Below are 6827 nucleotides of genomic sequence, written 5' to 3'. Positions count from 1 at the left end.
AGGTACTTGTAACTGTCCTCTATGTCTGCAATGTTGCCTTCTGGTAGTTCAATCCCCTCAGTTCTTTTTTTTTTTTTTTTTTTTTTTTTTGGCCTGTCCCGTTTGGCTCTTTTGCCATCAGAATTGTTGTCTAAAGGCAAAGAAAGATGCCCAACGGATTTACTTTACCAAACTGACCATCCCAGCCTTGCCGTAATGGTCCATTTGATTCACCTTTTATTGTTTATTTTATTTTCACTTACTGAATACGGGACAGACTTGACTGGGGGAAAGAAGGGGAGAAAGAAGGCAAGGCAAGGCAAGGCAAGTTTATTTGTATAGCACAATTCAACAACAAGGTGATTCAAAGTGCTTTACAGAGACATTAGAAACAAGAACAAATAAAAAGCATGATTTAAAATTGAATAAAACAAGCAAATAAACTAACTAACTAATTAACAAACACACAAACAAACAAACAACAGTATATAAAATCAAAACAGATAAAATCAGAACAGTAGATAAAATCAGTAGTTAAATGTAAGTTTTGAAATTTAAGCTTAAAGTGTGGATTTGGTGCTTTATTCAAATGCAGCTGAGAACAGGTGAGTCTTCAACCTGGATTTAAATAAACTGAGTGTTTCAGCTGATCTGAGGCTTTCTGGGAGTTTGTTCCAGATATAAGGAGCATAAAAGCTGAATGCAGCTTCTCCGTGTCTGGTTCTGACTCTGGGAACTGATAAAAGACCGGATCCAGATGACCTGAGGGATCTGGATGGTTCATACTGGGTCAGGAGGTCATTGATGTATTTTGGTCCTAAACCATTCAGAGCTTTATAGGCCAGCATCAGAACTTTAAAGTCTATCCTCTGACGGACAGGCAGCCAGTGTAAGGACCTCAGAGCTGGACTGATGTGGTCCACTTTTTTGGTCTTAGTGAGGACTCGAGCAGCAGAGTTCTGAATGAGCTGTAGTTGTCTGACTGATTTTTTAGGTAGACCTGTAAAGATGCTGTTACAGTAATCAAGCCTACTAAAGATGAATGCATGGACTAGTTTTTCCAGGTCCTGTTGAGACATCAGATCTTTTATCCTTGATATATTCTTGAGGTGATAGTAAGCTGACTTTGTTATTGTCTTAATGTGTTTTTCTAAGTTTAGGTCTGCATCCATAACTACACCCAAATTTCTCGCCTGGTTTGTGGTTTTTAGATGTATAGATTGAAGTTCTCTGGTGACCTGTAATCGTTTTTCTTTGGCGCCAAAGACTATTACCTCAGTTTTGTTTTTATTTAGCTGGAGAAAATTGTGGCACAACCAGTCATTGATTTCCTCAATGCATTTACCAAGAGCCTGTACAGGGCCTCGGTCTCCTGGTGACATTGTGATATATATTTGTGTGTCATCTGCATAGCTGTGGTAGTTTATTTTGTTGTTCTTTATAATCTGTGCCAGTGGGAGCATGTAAATGTTAAACAGAAGGGGTCCCAAGATGGAACCTTGGGGAACTCCACATGTGATACTTGTCTGCTCAGATGTGAAGTTACCTATTGATACAAAGTATTTCCTGTTTTCTACGTATGTTTTGAACCAGTTTAGTACAGTTCCTGAAAGACCTGTCCAGTTCTCCAGTCGTTTGAGTAATATGTTGTGGTCAACTGTATCAAATGCTGCACTGAGATCCAGTAAAACTAGGACTGACATTTTTCCACTGTCTGTATTCAGACATATGTCATTAAACACTTTGGTCAGAGCGGTTTCAGTGCTGTGGTTCTGTCTAAAACCTGACTGGAAGGCATCGTAGCAATTATTCTGTTTTAAGAAGTAACTGAGCTGTTGGGAAACTGCTTTTTCAATGATCTTACTTAAAAACGGGAGATTTGAGATCGGCCTGTAGTTGTTCATTTGTGTCTTGTCAAGATTGTCCTTTTTCAGTATAGGTTTGATTACAGCAGTTTTTAGTGATTCTGGAAACACACCTGATAATAAAGAAAAGTTGACGATCTGTAACAGGTCTGACTCTAAAGTCTTTGAGACCTTTTTGAAAAAACTTGTTGGCAGGACATCTAAACAGCAGGAGGAGGAGTTCAGTTGACCTAAGATGTCCTCCAGGTCTTTGCTGTTAATCGGGTGAAACTGTTTCATGGTGTTTAAACAGTTTTTTGGTGGACACAGTACATATCCTGGATCTGCTGTTGATGTACCAATTGCTTGTCTAATTTTTTGGATTTTTTCAGTGAAGAATTTGGCAAAGTCATTGCAGGCCATGGTCGAATGAAGTTCAGCTGCCACTGACACAGGAGGGTTTGTTAGCCTGTCAACTGTAGAAAATAAGACCCGAGCATTATGGCTGTTTTTAGTGATGATGTCAGAGAAGTAGGACCTCCTTGCATTCCTCAGTTGTAAATTATAATTGTGAAGTTTCTCTTTATAAATGTCATAATGAACCTGGAGGTTTGTTTTTCTCCATCTGCGCTCAGCTTTCCTACACTCTCTTTTTTCATTTTTCACCAGTGTGGAGTTTCTCCATGGAGACTTTTTCCTTCCAGAGATAACCTTCACCTTAATGGGAGCAATAGTGTCCATTACATTTAACATGTTAGCATTGAAGCTATTGACGAGCTCATTGACTGACCCTCTGGGCAGGTCAGGTGTTAATGGGAAGACCTGGTTAAAAATTGCACTACTGTGTTCAGTTATACACCGTTTTGTGATCACTGTTGTTGATATATTTGTGTGGGCTGAGATTTTACTTTCAAAGAAAACACAGTAATGATCAGACAGGCCCACATCAGACACAGTAACCTTTGAAATGCTCAGGCCTTTGGAGATCAGTAGGTCAAGAGTGTGTCCTCTATTATGTGTGGCCTCTGTTACATGCTGAGTCAGCCCAAAGTTGCCCAGAGTGTTACTCAGGTCTTTAGTCCCTTTGTCCTGAGGGTTGTCCACATGAATGTTAAAATCCCCAGCAATAATTACACAGTCAAAATCAACACAGATCACAGACAGCAGTTCACTGAGGTCATTAAAAAAGTCTGTGCAGTATTTGGGAGGCCTGTAAACATTAAGAAACACAACTTTGGATGGGGCCTTCAGCTGTAAAGCCACATATTCAAAAGACTGAAAACTTCCAGGAGACAGCTGCTTACATTGAAATGATTCATTAAATAAGACAGCAGGGGAAGAAAGAGGGGAAGAGAAACAGCTGAGAAGAGGGACGGGGGAGAAGGGCAAAAGACAAAAACCAACAGAACGGGCAGAGAAAAAAAATGCATATATCAATCACCTGGATCACCTGCTGAGAAAGAAAAAAGAAAGCAAGCAGAAGAGAACAAGAGTAATAGAATAAACAACATCACAATGATATATGGGAATATGACAGTAAATACTAAATGTTAAACATTATTGTGCAGCACATAAGATCAACAGAACACAGTGTGCATGTTAAAACATAAGAAATCAGGAAGGGGCATGTATAGGAATTTCTTTTACTTATGTATTAATCACATTATTTTATTGTATGATACCTTGGTGCCACTGGATTTTAACATGTCTCACACTCATACAGTAAGACAAATGGTGGGGGTCTAGTAAGGAAGTTGGGGGAAGCAGACAACTCCACAGGAAGAGTCTTTTGTCTCTTTGAGGACTCTGGGAGGCAGCAAGGGAGTGTGAACCTTAAGGTGTGAAACAGCTGTGTACTGCCTTTTGTTCCTGGAGATATTTAACTGAGAGCCATGCTGGGCTCAGGGAGACTCTGCTGACCGTCTGTACCGCGGTCATGCAGGGACTTCATCAAGCTTGGTTGTCTGTTCTTTGTGTGTTTGATCAAAGAATGTTAGCTACCGCTCACCGCTCGTCTGCAGGCTTTATTTAAATGGAAAACTTCCACAATAGGCAAAAAAAAGCCTTTTGCTAAAAAAAAGATTCAGAGCAGAAGTTTTTTGCACTGCATTTTAAAATGAAAACATATTGCATTTATTTACAATTAAAGACACAGAGCAGAAAGTGTGTTACTGTTTTACATCCACAGACACACAAGAAAAGAAGCAGGCAACATGAGGTCAAGTTATGGCAATTTTATTTGTGCATTTCAGTTTTTAAAAAACAAGCAAACGTCCCAAGAAGAAGGATGGGGTGAAAGAAAGGTGGAGAGAGGAGGAAGAAACTATTGATGCTGCTGGGTCAGTTCTTTCTCAGCAGTCTGCTCCAGAATCCCCTCCTGTCCTCGGCTTGCTTTTCTTTTTCTTTTGCCTTCAGTTCGTTTAAGGTCTTGTTGAGCTGCTCCTCGGCATCTTTAAATTTTTCTTTCAGCTGCTGTTTGGCCAGTTTCCCTTTGTGTTTGAGGAGCTCTTTAGCTTCCTTTTTGTGCTTTCGCATTTCTTTCAGTGCGTCTTTGCAGTCTTTCTTGGTCACCGTCATTTCTTTCTTGAATACCTTCACCTCAATTTTCTCTTCTGCAAGTTCTTCTTGCACTTTCATCAGTTCCTTCTTCATGTTTTCAGTGTGACTCTTTGTATCTTCCATTTCTTTCTTTGCTTCCTGTATTTTCATTTTCTCTTCCTCCAACACTTTTTGAGCTTCCAACAATTCTTTCTTCAAATTTTCAATCTCATTTTCTGCCTCATGTTTACGTCTTTTCTCCTCTTCAAGTTGTTGCTTTACATGCAGTAATTCCTTCCTTAGTGTTTCAGCTTCAGCTGTTACATTTGCAGCTTCTTGAGTTGCCAACTGCATTTTCCTTTTTCCCTCTCCAAAAGCTTCCTGCACCTCCTGTAATTCCTGCATCACATTTCCTGCCTCCTTCTTTGCAGTTTGATATTTATTGTTGGCTTCTTGTGCTGTGCTTTTCTCTTCCTCCAATGCTTTTTGAGCTTCCAACAGTTCTTTCTTCATCTTTTCATTCTCCTTTTCTGCCTGTTGTTTTCCCATTTTCTCTCCTTTAAGTTTGAGACCCACATGCAGTAATTCCTGCAATACTACATCAGTTTCAAACTTTGAATCTTTAGCTTCTCCTCTTGATTTTTCTGCCTCTTCTTTTAATTTGATATTTTCAGCCTGTATCATTTGAAGTTCTTGCAGGTTAATCAGCTGTACTGAATTGTGAGGTGAAGCACTCGCCGATCCTCTTCTCGTTCTCCCCTGATTCATTTTGGCCTTTTAAACAAAGGAGCCAACGTTTTGTAGAGGAGTGAAGTGAAGTTTTCGATGTTTCTTCGTCAACTGTCGTTTGTCCTGCACAGAGATGCTGCTGTAGATGTGTCTCTAGCTGTGTCTGGATACAATGAAACATGCTGGAACTAAGTGCTTGTGTTGCACAGTTCTACTAAACATTCCATTTCATGCATGCTCCGCCCACATGGTCAGGAATGTCAGGTGCTGCATCGCCAAAGGCTGCTCCCGTTGCCTAGCAATAACAGCTGTTTACTTTTGGGGTCTGGTTCATTATTTAATAAAGAAAATATGTCCAAGTATTGGGTGCTGAGGCTCAGCGCATATTCTAGCCTGCTGTGTGGGTGGGCAGCTAGAAATCACTGGTGGGCAACATGAGTGAGGAGAAAACTGGAGCAGCCAAGCAGGGAGCTGCAGGTTGCTGGTTTGAGTCTCTGTTCAGATGCTGGTGTCTCCTCTCTCTGAGATGTCTGCAAACAGTCCCAGATAAAACAATAAGGATAATAAACAAACACGTGACTAAAATAACAATTATGACTCTGATGTGTTTCATGTGTAGCAGGATGGCCTCTATACAGCAGTCGCTGCAAGCATCCACATCGCCACACTCACTTTTCTTTAAGCAGGCGTGCTGGGCTCCTCCTAAGGAAAGTTTGAAACTTCATTTCCTTCATGCTGGTGAACTTTTTACCAAATATTTCCATCAAAGCTTCTCCATCACTGACAGGGATTGTTTGGATCTTCACACTCATCTCCACCAACCCTAAAAAATGAGTCTCACTTTGCTCATATAATGCCAGGAGTGTCTCCATATTCCACAAAAGTCTGTGCAAACATGTAACAGTATCCCATATTCATATGAATATTATTGATATTATAACAAAAGCTGTCACCAACACAATTGTCCCAAGTGCTTTTTTTATTAGTTATTGAAAATGCTTGATTGCAGTTCTTGCTAGATGACAAAACCACTTATTAGGTTTAGAAGGAAATGACTTTTTCTACATGAGGTAAAGTTGGAGCTGTTTCCCCAAACTAAATGAAATCATCATTTAAAAAACTACAATCTGTATTTACTCTGAACATCTGTGTTAACATTTGAAATTGGAAACATGCACTGTCGAGCCTAGGCGGAGTAGTCGAACGCAGATTCACTGAGCGCTCAACACAGACAGCATCGTCAGAAGGAAAGTTGATAAAATAAATTACAAATTTTGTATTGTTCGATACATATGCGTACCAAACCGAAAGCACTGTATCGAACGGTTCAATATCGATACGAATATCGTTGCACCCCTAATATATATATATATATATATAAAACACCCAGCACGCCCCTGCGGGCGGTTTATCCTTCAAGCTCGGGTCCTCTACCAGAGGCCTGGGAGCTTGAGGGTCCTGCGCAGTATCTTAGCTGTTCCCAGGACTGCGCTCTTCTGGACAGAGATCTCCGATGTTATTCCCGGGATCTGCTGGAGTCACTCGCCTAGCTTGGGAGTCACCGCACCGAGTGCTCCGATTACCACGGGGACCACCGTTACCTTCACCCTCCACATCCTCTCGAGCTCTTCTCTGAGCCCTTGGTATTTCTCCAGCTTCTCGTGTTCCTTCTTCCTGATATTGCTGTCATTCGGAACCGCTACATCGATCACTACGGCCGTCTTCTTCTGTTTGTCT

This window comes from Diplotaxodon limnothrissa, linkage group LG15 (assembly GCF_057381915.1).
Source record: "Diplotaxodon limnothrissa isolate DT_005_m linkage group LG15, D_limnothrissa_male_GT1.1, whole genome shotgun sequence".
Taxonomy (NCBI): domain Eukaryota; kingdom Metazoa; phylum Chordata; class Actinopteri; order Cichliformes; family Cichlidae; genus Diplotaxodon; species Diplotaxodon limnothrissa.
The sequence above is the reverse complement of the archived record's forward strand: the minus strand, read 5'-3'. Positions refer to the sequence as shown.